Genomic DNA, 20,161 nt, shown 5'->3' on the forward strand with positions numbered 1-20,161 from the left:
TCGTTCCGAAGACAACACTTAAAAATTCATAGATGGGTACAAACAAACCTGAATTATTAGGCAAATTACATTCTAAACATCACAAAATTTCAGATAGTATTCAATTGACGGGCATGAGACTATTATAAAAAAAAATACTACAATGTTCAAACACTTTTGAATAACATAAACTAATAATATGTGATAAGGAGAAATAATTTTGATAAGACATTAGTATATATTGCAAATATAAGTGTAGGATTCGTTTATTGTCAAGAGCAACTGACGGAATACAAAAGTACAAATATTTTAAACAGCAGCTAATGGCTATAGAATGAAATAACCACTTAACATACAAAATTCTGATCTAATCGTAATTACAACATATTATAGAAGAGTCTATTCCTTAAATAGGATTTACACTGAGTACATTAAAAAAATATGAAAATATATCAATTTAAATACAGTATCCGAGCCACTTTAACCTTCAATGATAGACACTAAATGTAATTAATAGTGAATTTTAAAATATTTAAATAGCTAAGATCAATTCCTATGATGGAAAATTACATGGCAATGGAGTTTTATGAACATTCTTTAGTATTTGTAAAATTTAATTTATGATAGTACCGTCAACTTACAGACAACAGTCATTACATTTAACATTGGAATAAATCATGAGTGAATGTTAGTATATTGTCGTAGGTCATCGTCACTGTAGAGTATGACTATCTACCCAAGTGTTGTACATGCAATTAGCGTGCTCGGCATACTATGAATGATCAGTGTTGCTGCTACCTAGAAGAATATCATCAGTTAAACGAGTGTAACAGATGGAGTTTAAAGTGTCATACTAAGCTACTATACGTGGAGAAAGATAAAATATATATGACAATCGTTCCGAAGACAACACTTAAAAATTCATAGTTGGGTACAAACAAACCTGAATTATTAGGCAAATTACATTCTAAACATCACAAAATTTCAGATAGTATTCAATTGACGGGCATGAGACTATTATAAAAAAAAATACTACAATGTTCAAACACTATTGAATATCATAAACTAATAATATGTGATAAGGAGAAATAATTTTGATAAGACATTAGTATATATTGCAAATATAAGTGTAGGATTCGTTTATTGTCAAGAGCAACTGACAGAATACAAAAGTACAAATATTTTAAACAACAGCTAATGGCTATAGAATGACATTACTTTTAAACATACAAAATTCTGATCTAATCGTAATTACAACATATAATAGAAGAGTCTATTCCTTAAATAGGATTTACACTGAGTACATTAAAAAAATATGAAAAAATATAAATTTAAATACAGTAACCGAGCTGCTTTAACCTTCTATGATAGACACTAAATGTAATTAATAGTGAATTTTAAAATATTTAAATAGCTAAGATCAATTCCTATGATGGAAAATTACATGGCAATGGAGTTTTATGAACATTCTTTAGATTTGTAAAATTTAATTTATGATAGTACCGTCAACTTACAGACAACAGTCATTACATTTAACATTGGAATAAATCATGAGTGAATGTTAGTATATTGTCGTAGGTCATCGTCACTGTAGAGTATGACTATCTTCCCAAGTGTTGTACATGCAATTAGCGTGCTCGGCATACTATGAATGATCAGTGTTGCTGCTACCTAGAAAAATATCATCAGTTAAACGAGTGTAACAGATGGAGTTTAAAGTGTCATACTAAGCTACTATACGTGGAGAAAGATAAAATATATATGACAATCGTTCCGAAGACAACACTTAAAAATTCATAGTTGGGTACAAACAAACCTGAATTATTAGGCAAATTACATTCTAAACATCACAAAATTTCAGATAGTATTCAATTGACAGGCATGAGACTATTATAAAAAAAAATACTACAATGTTCAAACACTTTTGAATATCATAAACTAATAATATGTGATAAGGAGAAATAATTTGGTAAGACATTAGTATATATTGCAAATATAAGTGTAGGATTCGTTTATTGTCAAGAGCAACTGACGGAATACAAAAGTACAAATATTTTAAACAGCAGCTAATGGCTATAGAATGAAATAACCATCTAACATACAAAATTCTGATCTAATCGTAATTACAACATATTATAGAAGAGTCTATTCCTTAAATAGGATTTACACTGAGTACATTAAAAAAATATGAAAAAATATCAATTTAAATACAGTATCCGAGCCGCTTTAACCTTCAATGATAGACACTAAATGTAATTAATAGTGAATTTTAAAATATTTAAATAGCTAAGATCAATTCCTATGATGGAAAATTACATGGCAATGGAGTTTTATGAACATTCTTTAGATTTGTAAAATTTAATTTATGATAGTACCGTCAACTTACAGACAACAGTCATTACATTTAACATTGGAATAAATCATGAGTGAATGTTAGTATATTGTCGTAGGTCATCGTCACTGTAGAGTATGACTATCTTCCCAAGTGTTGTACATGCAATTAGCGTGCTCGGCATACTATGAATGATCAGTGTTGCTGCTACCTAGAAGAATATCATCAGTTAAACGAGTGTAACAGATGGAGTTTAAAGTGTCATACTAAGCTACTCTACGTGGAGAAAGATAAAATATATACGACAATCGTTCCGAAGACAACCCTTAAAAATTCATAGTTGGGTACAAACAAACCTGAATTATTAGGCAAATTACATTCTAAACATCACAAAATTTCAGATAGTATTCAATTGACGGGCATGAGACTATTATAAAAAAAAATACTACAATGTTCAAACACTTTTGAATATCATAAACTAATAATATGTGATAAGGAGAAATAATTTTGATAAGACATTAGTATATATTGCAAATATAAGTGTAGGATTCGTTTATTGTCAAGAGCAACTAACGGAATACAAAAGTACAAATATTTTAAACAACAGCTAATGGCTATAGAATGACATAACCATTTAACATACAAAATTCTGATCTTATCGTAATTACAACATATTATAGAAGAGTCTATTCCTTAAATAGGATTTACACTGAGTACATTAAAAAAATGTGAAAAAATATCAATTTAAATACAGTATCCGAGCCGCTTTAACCTTCAATGATAGACACTAAATGTAATTAATAGTGAATTTTAAAATATTTAAATAGCTAAGATCAATTCCTATGATGGAAAATTACATGGCAATGGAGTTTTATGAACATTCTTTAGATTTGTAAAATTTAATTTATGATAGTACCGTCAACTTACAGACAACAGTCATTACATTTAACATTGGAATAAATCATGAGTGAATGTTAGTATATTGTCGTAGGTCATCGTCACTGTAGAGTATGACTATCTTCCCAAGTGTTGTACATGCAATTAGCGTGCTCGGCATACTATGAATGATCAGTGTTGCTGCTACCTAGAAGAATATCATCAGTTAAACGAGTGTAACAGATGGAGTTTAAAGTGTCATACTAAGCTACTCTACGTGGAGAAAGATAAAATATATACGACAATCGTTCCGAAGACAACCCTTAAAAATTCATAGTTGGGTACAAACAAACCTGAATTATTAGGCAAATTACATTCTAAACATCACAAAATTTCAGATAGTATTCAATTGACGGGCATGAGACTATTATAAAAAAAAATACTACAATGTTCAAACACTTTTGAATATCATAAACTAATAATATGTGATAAGGAGAAATAATTTTGATAAGACATTAGTATATATTGCAAATATAAGTGTAGGATTCGTTTATTGTCAAGAGCAACTGACGGAATACAAAAGTACAAATATTTTAAACAACAGCTAATGGCTATAGAATGACATAACCATTTAACATACAAAATTCTGATCTTATCGTAATTACAACATATTATAGAAGAGTCTATTCCTTAAATAGGATTTACACTGAGTACATTAAAAAAATGTGAAAAAATATCAATTTAAATACAGTATCCGAGCCGCTTTAACCTTCAATGATAGACACTAAATGTAATTAATAGTGAATTTTAAAATATTTAAATAGCTAAGATCAATTCCTATGATGGAAAATTACATGGCAATGGAGTTTTATGAACATTCTTTAGATTTGTAAAATTTAATTTATGATAGTACCGTCAACTTACAGACAACAGTCATTACATTTAACATTGGAATAAATCATGAGTGAATGTTAGTATATTGTCGTAGGTCATCGTCACTGTAGAGTATGACTATCTTCCCAAGTGTTGTACATGCAATTAGCGTGCTCGGCATACTATGAATGATCAGTGTTGCTGCTACCTAGAAGAATATCATCAGTTAAACGAGTGTAACAGATGGAGTTTAAAGTGTCATACTAAGCTACTCTACGTGGAGAAAGATAAAATATATACGACAATCGTTCCGAAGACAACACTTAAAAATTCATAGTTGGGTACAAACAAACCTGAATTATTAGGCAAATTACATTCTAAACATCACAAAATTTCAGATAGTATTCAATTGACGGGCATGAGACTATTATAAAAAAAAATACTACAATGTTCAAACACTTTTGAATATCATAAACTAATAATATGTGATAAGGAGAAATAATTTTGATAAGACATTAGTATATATTGCAAATATAAGTGTAGGATTCGTTTATTGTCAAGAGCAACTGACGGAATACAAAAGTACAAATATTTTAAACAACAGCTAATGGCTATAGAATGACATAACCATTTAACATACAAAATTCTGATCTTATCGTAATTACAACATATTATAGAAGAGTCTATTCCTTAAATAGGATTTACACTGAGTACATTAAAAAAATGTGAAAAAATATCAATTTAAATACAGTATCCGAGCCGCTTTAACCTTCAATGATAGACACTAAATGTAATTAATAGTGAATTTTAAAATATTTAAATAGCTAAGATCAATTCCTATGATGGAAAATTACATGGCAATGGAGTTTTATGAACATTCTTTAGATTTGTAAAATTTAATTTATGATAGTACCGTCAACTTACAGACAACAGTCATTACATTTAACATTGGAATAAATCATGAGTGAATGTTAGTATATTGTCGTAGGTCATCGTCACTGTAGAGTATGACTATCTTCCCAAGTGTTGTACATGCAATTAGCGTGCTCGGCATACTATGAATGATCAGTGTTGCTGCTACCTAGAAGAATATCATCAGTTAAACGAGTGTAACAGATGGAGTTTAAAGTGTCATACTAAGCTACTCTACGTGGAGAAAGATAAAATATATACGACAATCGTTCCGAAGACAACACTTAAAAATTCATAGTTGGGTACAAACAAACCTGAATTATTAGGCAAATTACATTCTAAACATCACAAAATTTCAGATAGTATTCAATTGACGGGCATGAGACTATTATAAAAAAAAATACTACAATGTTCAAACACTTTTGAATATCATAAACTAATAATATGTGATAAGGAGAAATAATTTTGATAAGACATTAGTATATATTGCAAATATAAGTGTAGGATTCGTTTATTGTCAAGAGCAACTGACGGAATACAAAAGTACAAATATTTTAAACAACAGCTAATGGCTATAGAATGACATAACCATTTAACATACAAAATTCTGATCTTATCGTAATTACAACATATTATAGAAGAGTCTATTCCTTAAATAGGATTTACACTGAGTACATTAAAAAAATGTGAAAAAATATCAATTTAAATACAGTATCCGAGCCGCTTTAACCTTCAATGATAGACACTAAATGTAATTAATAGTGAATTTTAAAATATTTAAATAGCTAAGATCAATTCCTATGATGGAAAATTACATGGCAATGGAGTTTTATGAACATTCTTTAGATTTGTAAAATTTAATTTATGATAGTACCGTCAACTTACAGACAACAGTCATTACATTTAACATTGGAATAAATCATGAGTGAATGTTAGTATATTGTCGTAGGTCATCGTCACTGTAGAGTATGACTATCTTCCCAAGTGTTGTACATGCAATTAGCGTGCTCGGCATACTATGAATGATCAGTGTTGCTGCTACCTAGAAGAATATCATCAGTTAAACGAGTGTAACAGATGGAGTTTAAAGTGTCATACTAAGCTACTCTACGTGGAGAAAGATAAAATATATACGACAATCGTTCCGAAGACAACCCTTAAAAATTCATAGTTGGGTACAAACAAACCTGAATTATTAGGCAAATTACATTCTAAACATCACAAAATTTCAGATAGTATTCAATTGACGGGCATGAGACTATTATAAAAAAAAATACTACAATGTTCAAACACTTTTGAATATCATAAACTAATAATATGTGATAAGGAGAAATAATTTTGATAAGACATTAGTATATATTGCAAATATAAGTGTAGGATTCGTTTATTGTCAAGAGCAACTGACGGAATACAAAAGTACAAATATTTTAAACAACAGCTAATGGCTATAGAATGACATAACCATTTAACATACAAAATTCTGATCTTATCGTAATTACAACATATTATAGAAGAGTCTATTCCTTAAATAGGATTTACACTGAGTACATTAAAAAAATGTGAAAAAATATCAATTTAAATACAGTATCCGAGCCGCTTTAACCTTCAATGATAGACACTAAATGTAATTAATAGTGATTTTAAAATATTTAAATAGCTAAGATCAATTCCTATGATGGAAAATTACATGGCAATGGAGTTTTATGAACATTCTTTAGATTTGTAAAATTTAATTTATGATAGTACCGTCAACTTACAGACAACAGTCATTACATTTAACATTGGAATAAATCATGAGTGAATGTTAGTATATTGTCGTAGGTCATCGTCACTGTAGAGTATGACTATCTTCCCAAGTGTTGTACATGCAATTAGCGTGCTCGGCATACTATGAATGATCAGTGTTGCTGCTACCTAGAAGAATATCATCAGTTAAACGAGTGTAACAGATGGAGTTTAAAGTGTCATACTAAGCTACTCTACGTGGAGAAAGATAAAATATATACGACAATCGTTCCGAAGACAACCCTTAAAAATTCATAGTTGGGTACAAACAAACCTGAATTATTAGGCAAATTACATTCTAAACATCACAAAATTTCAGATAGTATTCAATTGACGGGCATGAGACTATTATAAAAAAAAATACTACAATGTTCAAACACTTTTGAATATCATAAACTAATAATATGTGATAAGGAGAAATAATTTTGATAAGACATTAGTATATATTGCAAATATAAGTGTAGGATTCGTTTATTGTCAAGAGCAACTAACGGAATACAAAAGTACAAATATTTTAAACAACAGCTAATGGCTATAGAATGACATAACCATTTAACATACAAAATTCTGATCTTATCGTAATTACAACATATTATAGAAGAGTCTATTCCTTAAATAGGATTTACACTGAGTACATTAAAAAAATGTGAAAAAATATCAATTTAAATACAGTATCCGAGCCGCTTTAACCTTCAATGATAGACACTAAATGTAATTAATAGTGATTTTAAAATATTTAAATAGCTAAGATCAATTCCTATGATGGAAAATTACATGGCAATGGAGTTTTATGAACATTCTTTAGATTTGTAAAATTTAATTTATGATAGTACCGTCAACTTACAGACAACAGTCATTACATTTAACATTGGAATAAATCATGAGTGAATGTTAGTATATTGTCGTAGGTCATCGTCACTGTAGAGTATGACTATCTTCCCAAGTGTTGTACATGCAATTAGCGTGCTCGGCATACTATGAATGATCAGGGTTGCTGCTACCTAGAAAAATATCATCAGTTAAACGAGTGTAACAGATGGAGTTTAAAGTGTCATACTAAGCTACTCTACGTGGAGAAAGATAAAATATATACGACAATCGTTCCGAAGACAACACTTAAAAATTCATAGTTGGGTACAAACAAACCTGAATTATTAGGCAAATTACATTCTAAACATCACAAAATTTCAGATAGTATTCAATTGACGGGCATGAGACTATTATAAAAAAAAATACTACAATGTTCAAACACTTTTGAATATCATAAACTAATAATATGTGATAAGGAGAAATAATTTTGATAAGACATTAGTATATATTGCAAATATAAGTGTAGGATTCGTTTATTGTCAAGAGCAACTGACGGAATACAAAAGTACAAATATTTTAAACAACAGCTAATGGCTATAGAATGACATAACCATTTAACATACAAAATTCTGATCTTATCGTAATTACAACATATTATAGAAGAGTCTATTCCTTAAATAGGATTTACACTGAGTACATTAAAAAAATGTGAAAAAATATCAATTTAAATACAGTATCCGAGCCGCTTTAACCTTCAATGATAGACACTAAATGTAATTAATAGTGAATTTTAAAATATTTAAATAGCTAAGATCAATTCCTATGATGGAAAATTACATGGCAATGGAGTTTTATGAACATTCTTTAGATTTGTAAAATTTAATTTATGATAGTACCGTCAACTTACAGACAACAGTCATTACATTTAACATTGGAATAAATCATGAGTGAATGTTAGTATATTGCCGTAGGTCATCGTCACTGTAGAGTATGACTATCTTCCCAAGTGTTGTACATGCAATTAGCGTGCTCGGCATACTATGAATGATCAGTGTTGCTGCTACCTAGAAAAATATCATCAGTTAAACGAGTGTAACAGATGGAGTTTAAAGTGTCATACTAAGCTACTCTACGTGGAGAAAGATAAAATATATACGACAATCGTTCCGAAGACAACACTTAAAAATTCATAGTTGGGTACAAACAAACCTGAATTATTAGGCAAATTACATTCTAAACATCACAAAATTTCAGATAGTATTCAATTGACGGGCATGAGACTATTATAAAAAAAAATACTACAATGTTCAAACACTTTTGAATATCATAAACTAATAATATGTGATAAGGAGAAATAATTTTGATAAGACATTAGTATATATTGCAAATATAAGTGTAGGATTCGTTTATTGTCAAGAGCAACTAACGGAATACAAAAGTACAAATATTTTAAACAACAGCTAATGGCTATAGAATGACATAACCATTTAACATACAAAATTCTGATCTTATCGTAATTACAACATATTATAGAAGAGTCTATTCCTTAAATAGGATTTACACTGAGTACATTAAAAAAATGTGAAAAAATATCAATTTAAATACAGTATCCGAGCCGCTTTAACCTTCAATGATAGACACTAAATGTAATTAATAGTGAATTTTAAAATATTTAAATAGCTAAGATCAATTCCTATGATGGAAAATTACATGGCAATGGAGTTTTATGAACATTCTTTAGATTTGTAAAATTTAATTTATGATAGTACCGTCAACTTACAGACAACAGTCATTACATTTAACATTGGAATAAATCATGAGTGAATGTTAGTATATTGTCGTAGGTCATCGTCACTGTAGAGTATGACTATCTTCCCAAGTGTTGTACATGCAATTAGCGTGCTCGGCATACTATGAATGATCAGTGTTGCTGCTACCTAGAAAAATATCATCAGTTAAACGAGTGTAACAGATGGAGTTTAAAGTGTCATACTAAGCTACTCTACGTGGAGAAAGATAAAATATATACGACAATCGTTCCGAAGACAACACTTAAAAATTCATAGTTGGGTACAAACAAACCTGAATTATTAGGCAAATTACATTCTAAACATCACAAAATTTCAGATAGTATTCAATTGACGGGCATGAGACTATTATAAAAAAAAATACTACAATGTTCAAACACTTTTGAATATCATAAACTAATAATATGTGATAAGGAGAAATAATTTTGATAAGACATTAGTATATATTGCAAATATAAGTGTAGGATTCGTTTATTGTCAAGAGCAACTGACGGAATACAAAAGTACAAATATTTTAAACAACAGCTAATGGCTATAGAATGACATAACCATCTTAACATACAAAATTCTGATCTATCGTAATTACAACATATTATAGAAGAGTCTATTCCTTAAATAGGATTTACACTGAGTACATTAAAAAAATATGAAAAAATATCAATTTAAATACAGTATCCGAGCCGCTTTAACCTTCAATGATAGACACTAAATGTAATTAATAGTGAATTTTAAAATATTTAAATAGCTAAGATCAATTCCTATGATGGAAAATTACATGGCAATGGAGTTTTATGAACATTCTTTAGATTTGTAAAATTTAATTTATGATAGTACCGTCAACTTACAGACAACAGTCATTACATTTAACATTGGAATAAATCATGAGTGAATGTTAGTATATTGCCGTAGGTCATCGTCACTGTAGAGTATGACTATCTTCCCAAGTGTTGTACATGCAATTAGCGTGCTCGGCATACTATGAATGATCAGTGTTGCTGCTACCTAGAAGAATATCATCAGTTAAACGAGTGTAACAGATGGAGTTTAAAGTGTCATACTAAGCTACTCTACGTGGAGAAAGATAAAATATATACGACAATCGTTCCGAAGACAACACTTAAAAATTCATAGTTGGGTACAAACAAACCTGAATTATTAGGCAAATTACATTCTAAACATCACAAAATTTCAGATAGTATTCAATTGACGGGCATGAGACTATTATAAAAAAAAATACTACAATGTTCAAACACTTTTGAATATCATAAACTAATAATATGTGATAAGGAGAAATAATTTTGATAAGACATTAGTATATATTGCAAATATAAGTGTAGGATTCGTTTATTGTCAAGAGCAACTGACGGAATACAAAAGTACAAATATTTTAAACAACAGCTAATGGCTATAGAATGACATAACCATTTAACATACAAAATTCTGATCTTATCGTAATTACAACATATTATAGAAGAGTCTATTCCTTAAATAGGATTTACACTGAGTACATTAAAAAAATGTGAAAAAATATCAATTTAAATACAGTATCCGAGCCGCTTTAACCTTCAATGATAGACACTAAATGTAATTAATAGTGAATTTTAAAATATTTAAATAGCTAAGATCAATTCCTATGATGGAAAATTACATGGCAATGGAGTTTTATGAACATTCTTTAGATTTGTAAAATTTAATTTATGATAGTACCGTCAACTTACAGACAACAGTCATTACATTTAACATTGGAATAAATCATGAGTGAATGTTAGTATATTGTCGTAGGTCATCGTCACTGTAGAGTATGACTATCTTCCCAAGTGTTGTACATGCAATTAGCGTGCTCGGCATACTATGAATGATCAGTGTTGCTGCTACCTAGAAAAATATCATCAGTTAAACGAGTGTAACAGATGGAGTTTAAAGTGTCATACTAAGCTACTCTACGTGGAGAAAGATAAAATATATACGACAATCGTTCCGAAGACAACACTTAAAAATTCATAGTTGGGTACAAACAAACCTGAATTATTAGGCAAATTACATTCTAAACATCACAAAATTTCAGATAGTATTCAATTGACGGGCATGAGACTATTATAAAAAAAAATACTACAATGTTCAAACACTTTTGAATATCATAAACTAATAATATGTGATAAGGAGAAATAATTTTGATAAGACATTAGTATATATTGCAAATATAAGTGTAGGATTCGTTTATTGTCAAGAGCAACTGACGGAATACAAAAGTACAAATATTTTAAACAACAGCTAATGGCTATAGAATGAAATAACCATCTTAACATACAAAATTCTGATCTAATCGTAATTACAACATATTATAGAAGAGTCTATTCCTTAAATAGGATTTACACTGAGTACATTAAAAAAATATGAAAAAATATCAATTTAAATACAGTATCCGAGCCGCTTTAACCTTCAATGATAGACACTAAATGTAATTAATAGTGAATTTTAAAATATTTAAATAGCTAAGATCAATTCCTATGATGGAAAATTACATGGCAATGGAGTTTTATGAACATTCTTTAGATTTGTAAAATTTAATTTATGATAGTACCGTCAACTTACAGACAACAGTCATTACATTTAACATTGGAATAAATCATGAGTGAATGTTAGTATATTGTCGTAGGTCATCGTCACTGTAGAGTATGACTATCTTCCCAAGTGTTGTACATGCAATTAGCGTGCTCGGCATACTATGAATGATCAGTGTTGCTGCTACCTAGAAGAATATCATCAGTTAAACGAGTGTAACAGATGGAGTTTAAAGTGTCATACTAAGCTACTCTACGTGGAGAAAGATAAAATATATACGACAATCGTTCCGAAGACAACACTTAAAAATTCATAGTTGGGTACAAACAAACCTGAATTATTAGGCAAATTACATTCTAAACATCACAAAATTTCAGATAGTATTCAATTGACGGGCATGAGACTATTATAAAAAAAAATACTACAATGTTCAAACACTTTTGAATATCATAAACTAATAATATGTGATAAGGAGAAATAATTTTGATAAGACATTAGTATATATTGCAAATATAAGTGTAGGATTCGTTTATTGTCAAGAGCAACTGACGGAATACAAAAGTACAAATATTTTAAACAACAGCTAATGGCTATAGAATGACATAACCATTTAACATACAAAAGTCTGATCTTATCGTAATTACAACATATTATAGAAGAGTCTATTCCTTAAATAGGATTTACACTGAGTACATTAAAAAAATGTGAAAAAATATCAATTTAAATACAGTATCCGAGCCGCTTTAACCTTCAATGATAGACACTAAATGTAATTAATAGTGAATTTTAAAATATTTAAATAGCTAAGATCAATTCCTATGATGGAAAATTACATGGCAATGGAGTTTTATGAACATTCTTTAGATTTGTAAAATTTAATTTATGATAGTACCGTCAACTTACAGACAACAGTCATTACATTTAACATTGGAATAAATCATGAGTGAATGTTAGTATATTGCCGTAGGTCATCGTCACTGTAGAGTATGACTATCTTCCCAAGTGTTGTACATGCAATTAGCGTGCTCGGCATACTATGAATGATCAGTGTTGCTGCTACCTAGAAAAATATCATCAGTTAAACGAGTGTAACAGATGGAGTTTAAAGTGTCATACTAAGCTACTCTACGTGGAGAAAGATAAAATATATACGACAATCGTTCCGAAGACAACACTTAAAAATTCATAGTTGGGTACAAACAAACCTGAATTATTAGGCAAATTACATTCTAAACATCACAAAATTTCAGATAGTATTCAATTGACGGGCATGAGACTATTATAAAAAAAAATACTACAATGTTCAAACACTTTTGAATATCATAAACTAATAATATGTGATAAGGAGAAATAATTTTGATAAGACATTAGTATATATTGCAAATATAAGTGTAGGATTCGTTTATTGTCAAGAGCAACTGACGGAATACAAAAGTACAAATATTTTAAACAGCAGCTAATGGCTATAGAATGAAATAACCATCTAACATACAAAATTCTGATCTAATCGTAATTACAACATATTATAGAAGAGTCTATTCCTTAAATAGGATTTACACTGAGTACATTAAAAAAATGTGAAAAAATATCAATTTAAATACAGTATCCGAGCCGCTTTAACCTTCAATGATAGACACTAAATGTAATTAATAGTGAATTTTAAAATATTTAAATAGCTAAGATCAATTCCTATGATGGAAAATTACATGGCAATGGAGTTTTATGAACATTCTTTAGATTTGTAAAATTTAATTTATGATAGTACCGTCAACTTACAGACAACAGTCATTACATTTAACATTGGAATAAATCATGAGTGAATGTTAGTATATTGCCGTAGGTCATCGTCACTGTAGAGTATGACTATCTTCCCAAGTGTTGTACATGCAATTAGCGTGCTCGGCATACTATGAATGATCAGGGTTGCTGCTACCTAGAAAAATATCATCAGTTAAACGAGTGTAACAGATGGAGTTTAAAGTGTCATACTAAGCTACTCTACGTGGAGAAAGATAAAATATATACGACAATCGTTCCGAAGACAACACTTAAAAATTCATAGTTGGGTACAAACAAACCTGAATTATTAGGCAAATTACATCCTAAACATCACAAAATTTCAGATAGTATTCAATTGACGGGCATGAGACTATTATAAAAAAAAATACTACAATGTTCAAACACTTTTGAATATCATAAACTAATAATTTGTGATAAGGAGAAATAATTTTGATAAGATATTAGTATATATTGCAAATATAAGTGTAGGATTCGTTTATTGTCAAGAGCAACTGACGGAATACAAAAGTACAAATATTTTAAACAACAGCTAATGGCTATAGAATGAAATAACCATCTAACATACAAAATTCTGATCTAATCGTAATTACAACATATTATAGAAGAGTCTATTCCTTAAATAGGATTTACACTGAGTACATTAAAAAAATGTGAAAAAATATCAATTTAAATACAGTATCCGAGCCGCTTTAACCTTCAATGATAGACACTAAATGTAATTAATAGTGAATTTTAGAATATTTAAATAGCTAAGATCAATTCCTATGATGGAAAATTACATGGCAATGGAGTTTTATGAACATTCTTTAGATTTGTAAAATTTAATTTATGATAGTACCGTCAACTTACAGACAACAGTCATTACATTTAACATTGGAATAAATCATGAGTGAATGTTAGTATATTGTCGTAGGTCATCGTCACTGTAGAGTATGACTATCTTCCCAAGTGTTGTACATGCAATTAGCGTGCTCGGCATACTATGAATGATCAGGGTTGCTGCTACCTAGAAAAATATCATCAGTTAAACGAGTGTAACAGATGGAGTTTAAAGTGTCATACTAAGCTACTCTACGTGGAGAAAGATAAAATATATACGACAATCGTTCCGAAGACAACACTTAAAAATTCATAGTTGGGTACAAACAAACCTGAATTATTAGGCAAATTACATTCTAAACATCACAAAATTTCAGATAGTATTCAATTGACGGGCATGAGACTATTATAAAAAAAAATACTACAATGTTCAAACACTTTTGAATATCATAAACTAATAATATGTGATAAGGAGAAATAATTTTGATAAGACATTAGTATATATTGCAAATATAAGTGTAGGATTCGTTTATTGTCAAGAGCAACTGACGGAATACAAAAGTACAAATATTTTAAACAGCAGCTAATGGCTATAGAATGAAATAACCATCTAACATACAAAATTCTGATCTTATCGTAATTACAACATATTATAGAAGAGTCTATTCCTTAAATAGGATTTACACTGAGTACATTAAAAAAATGTGAAAAAATATCAATTTAAATACAGTATCCGAGCCGCTTTAACCTTCAATGATAGACACTAAATGTAATTAATAGTGAATTTTAAAATATTTAAATAGCTAAGATCAATTCCTATGATGGAAAATTACATGGCAATGGAGTTTTATGAACATTCTTTAGATTTGTAAAATTTAATTTATGATAGTACCGTCAACTTACAGACAACAGTCATTACATTTAACATTGGAATAAATCATGAGTGAATGTTAGTATATTGCCGTAGGTCATCGTCACTGTAGAGTATGACTATCTTCCCAAGTGTTGTACATGCAATTAGCGTGCTCGGCATACTATGAATGATCAGGGTTGCTGCTACCTAGAAAAATATCATCAGTTAAACGAGTGTAACAGATGGAGTTTAAAGTGTCATACTAAGCTACTCTACGTGGAGAAAGATAAAATATATACGACAATCGTTCCGAAGACAACACTTAAAAATTCATAGTTGGGTACAAACAAACCTGAATTATTAGGCAAATTACATTCTAAACATCACAAATTTCAGATAGTATTCAATTGACGGGCATGAGACTATTATAAAAAAAATACTACAATGTTCAAACACTTTTGAATATCATAAACTAATAATATGTGATAAGGAGAAATAATTTTGATAAGACATTAGTATATATTGCAAATATAAGTGTAGGATTCGTTTATTGTCAAGAGCAACTGACGGAATACAAAAGTACAAATATTTTAAACAACAGCTAATGGCTATAGAATGACATAACCATTTAACATACAAATTCTGATCTTATCGTAATTACAACATATTATAGAAGAGTCTATTCCTTAAATAGGATTTACACTGAGTACATTAAAAAAATGTGAAAAAATATCAATTTAAATACAGTATCCGAGCCGCTTTAACCTTCAATGATAGACACTAAATGTAATTAATAGTGAATTTTAAAATATTTAAATAGCTAAGATCAATTCCTATGATGGAAAATTACATGGCAATGGAGTTTTATGAACATTCTTTAGATTTGTAAAATTTAATTTATGATAGTACCGTCAACTTACAGACAACAGTCATTACATTTAACATTGGAATAAATCATGAGTGAATGTTAGTATATTGTCGTAGGTCATCGTCACTGTAGAGTATGACTATCTTCCCAAGTGTTGTACATGCAATTAGCGTGCTCGGCATACTATGAATGATCAGGTTTGCTGCTACCTAGAAAAATATCATCAGTTAAACGAGTGTAACAGATGGAGTTTAAAGTGTCATACTAAGCTACTCTACGTGGAGAAAGATAAAATATATACGACAATCGTTCCGAAGACAACACTTAAAAATTCATAGTTGGGTACAAACAAACCTGAATTATTAGGCAAATTACATTCTAAACATCACAAAATTTCAGATAGTATTCAATTGACGGGCATGAGACTATTATAAAAAAAAATACTACAATGTTCAAACACTTTTGAATATCATAAACTAATAATATGTGATAAGGAGAAATAATTTTGATAAGACATTAGTATATATTGCAAATATAAGTGTAGGATTCGTTTATTGTCAAGAGCAACTGACGGAATACAAAAGTACAAATATTTTAAACAACAGCTAATGGCTATAGAATGACATAACCATTAACATACAAAAGTCTGATCTTATCGTAATTACAACATATTATAGAAGAGTCTATTCCTTAAATAGGATTTACACTGAGTACATTAAAAAATGTGAAAAAATATCAATTTAAATACAGTATCCGAGCCGCTTTAACCTTCAATGATAGACACTAAATGTAATTAATAGTGAATTTTAAAATATTTAAATAGCTAAGATCAATTCCTATGATGGAAAATTACATGGCAATGGAGTTTTATGAACATTCTTTAGATTTGTAAAATTTAATTTATGATAGTACCGTCAACTTACAGACAACAGTCATTACATTTAACATTGGAATAAATCATGAGTGAATGTTAGTATATTGTCGTAGGTCATCGTCACTGTAGAGTATGACTATCTTCCCAAGTGTTGTACATGCAATTAGCGTGCTCGGCATACTATGAATGATCAGGTTGCTGCTACCTAGAAAAATATCATCAGTTAAACGAGTGTAACAGATGGAGTTTAAAGTGTCATACTAGCTACTCTACGTGGAGAAAGATAAAATATATACGACAATCGTTCCGAAGACAACACTTAAAAATTCATAGTTGGGTACAACAAACCTGAATTATTAGGCAAATTACATTCTAAACATCACAAAATTTCAGATAGTATTCAATTGACGGGCATGAGACTATTATAAAAAAAAATACTACAATGTTCAAACACTTTTGAATATCATAAACTAATAATTATGTGATAAGGAGAAATAATTTTGATAAGACATTAGTATATATTGCAAATATAAGTGTAGGATTCGTTTATTGTCAAGAGCAACTGACGGAATACAAAAGTACAAATATTTAAACAACAGCTAATGGCTATAGAATGACATAACCATTAACATACAAAAGTCTGATCTATCGTAATACAACATATTATAGAAGAGTCTATTCCTTAAATAGGATTTACACTGAGTACATTAAAAAAAATGTAAAAAATATCAATTTAAATACAGTATCCGAGCCGCTTTAACCTTCAATGATAGACACTAAATGTAATTAATAGTGAATTTTAAAATATTTAAATAGCTAAGATCAATTCCTATGATGGAAAATTACATGGCAATGGAGTTTATGAAATTCTTTAGATTTGTAAAATTTAATTTATGATAGTACGTCAACTTAACAGAAACAGTCCATTACATTTAACCATGGAATAAATCATGAGTGAATGTTAGTATATTGTCGTAGGTCATCGTCACTGTAGAGTATGACTATCTTCCCAAGTGTTACATGCAATTAGCGTGCTCGGCATACTATGAATGATCAGTGTTGCTGCTACCTAGAAAGAATATCATCAGTTAAACGAGTGTAACAGATGGAGTTAAAGTGTCATACTAAGCTACTGACGTGGAGAAAGATAAATATATACGACAATCGTTCCGAAGACAACACTTAAAAATTCATAGTTGGTACAAACAAACCTGAAGTATTAGGCAAATTACATTCTAAACATCACAAAATTTCAGATAGTATTCAATTGACGGGCATGATGAAATTATAAAAAAAATACTACAATGTTCAAACACTTTTGAATATCATAAACTATTAATAGTGATAAGGAGAAATAATTTTGATAAGACATTAGATATATTGCAAATATAAGTGTAGGATTCGTTTATTGTCAAGAGCAACTGACGGAATACAAAAGTACAAATATTTTAAACAACAGCTAATGGCTATAGAATGACATAACCATTTAACATACAAAAGTCTGATCTTATCGTAATTACAACATATTATAGAAGAGTCTATTCCTAAATAGGATTTACACTGAGTACATTAAAAAAATGTGAAAAAAAATATCAATTTAAATACAGTATCCGAGCCGCTTTAACTTCAATGATAGACACTAAATGTAATTAATAGTGAATTTTAAATATTTAAATAGCTAAGATCAATTCAAATGATGGAAAATTACATGGCAATGGAGTTTTATGAACATTCTTTAGATTGTAAAATAATTTATGATAGTACCATCAACCGACAGACAACAGTCATTACATTTAACACTGGAATAAATCATGAGTGAATGTTAGTATATTGTCGTAGGATCATCGTCACTGTAGAGTATGACTATCTTCCAAGTGTTGTACATGCAATTAGCGTGCTCGGCATACTATGAATGATCAGTGTTGCTGCTACCTTGAAGAATATCATCAGTTAAACGAGTGTAAACGATTGGAGTTTAAAGTGTCATACTAAGCTACTCTACGTGGAGAAAGATAAAATATATACGACAATCGTTCCGAAGACAACACTTAAAAATTCATAGTTGGGTACAAACAAACCTGAATTATTAGGCAAATACATTCTAAACATCACAAATTTCAGATAGTATTCAAATTGACGGGCATGAGACTATTATAAAAAAAAAATACTACATGTTCAAACACTTTTGAATATCATAAACTAATAATATGTGATAAGGAGAAATAATTTTGATAAGATATTAGTATATATTGCAAATATAAGTGTAGGATTCGTTATTGTCAAGAGCAACTGACGGAATACAAAAGTACAAATATTTAAACAGCACAGCTAATGGCTATAGAATGAAATAAACATCTAACATACAAAATTCTGATCTAATCGTAATTACAACATATTATAGAAGAGTCTATTCCTTAAATAGGTTTACACTGAGTACATTAAAAAAATGTTGAAAAAATATCAATTTAAATACAGTTATCCGAGCCGCTTTAACCTCACATGATAGACACTAAATGTAATTAATAGTGAACTTTTAAAATATTTAAATAGCTAAGATCAATTCCATGATGGAAAATTACATGGCAATGGAGTTTTATGAACATTCTTTAGATTTGTAAAATTTAATTTATGTTAGTACCGTCAACTTACAGACAACAGTCATACATTTAACATTGGAATAAATCATGAGTGAATGGTAGTATTGTCGTAGGTCATCGTCACTGTAGAGTATGACTATCTTCCCAAGTGTTGTACATGCAATTAGCGGGCTCGGCATACTATGAATGATCAGGGGTGCTGCTACCTAGAAAAAATATCATCAGTTAAACGAGTGTAACAGATGGAGTTTAAAGTGTCATACTAGGCTACTCTACGTGGAGAAAGATAAAATATATACGACAATCGTTCCGAAGACAACACTTAAAATTCATAGTTGGGTACAAACAAACCTGAATTATTAGGCAAATTACATTCTAAACATCACAAATTTCAGATAGTATTCAATTGACGG

General features: G+C 29.5%; 1 long non-coding RNA gene across 1 annotated transcript; it reads right to left on the bottom strand.

Annotated features, from left to right (window-relative positions):
• LOC113559620 lies at nucleotides 1-17,337 on the bottom strand. Its single transcript, XR_003406025.2, has 20 exons — nucleotides 17,201-17,337; nucleotides 16,330-16,486; nucleotides 15,460-15,616; nucleotides 14,587-14,743; nucleotides 13,714-13,870; nucleotides 12,841-12,997; nucleotides 11,968-12,124; nucleotides 11,094-11,250; nucleotides 10,221-10,377; nucleotides 9,348-9,504; nucleotides 8,475-8,631; nucleotides 7,602-7,758; nucleotides 6,730-6,886; nucleotides 5,858-6,014; nucleotides 4,985-5,141; nucleotides 4,112-4,268; nucleotides 3,239-3,395; nucleotides 2,366-2,522; nucleotides 1,494-1,650; nucleotides 1-777 (listed from the first exon to the last, which is right to left on the bottom strand). It is a non-coding gene; the product is annotated as an uncharacterized LOC113559620 (long non-coding RNA).
• Nucleotides 17,338-20,161: the final 2,824 nt, after the last annotated feature.

Source organism: Rhopalosiphum maidis, chromosome 3, assembly GCF_003676215.2.
Source record: "Rhopalosiphum maidis isolate BTI-1 chromosome 3, ASM367621v3, whole genome shotgun sequence".
Taxonomy (NCBI): domain Eukaryota; kingdom Metazoa; phylum Arthropoda; class Insecta; order Hemiptera; family Aphididae; genus Rhopalosiphum; species Rhopalosiphum maidis.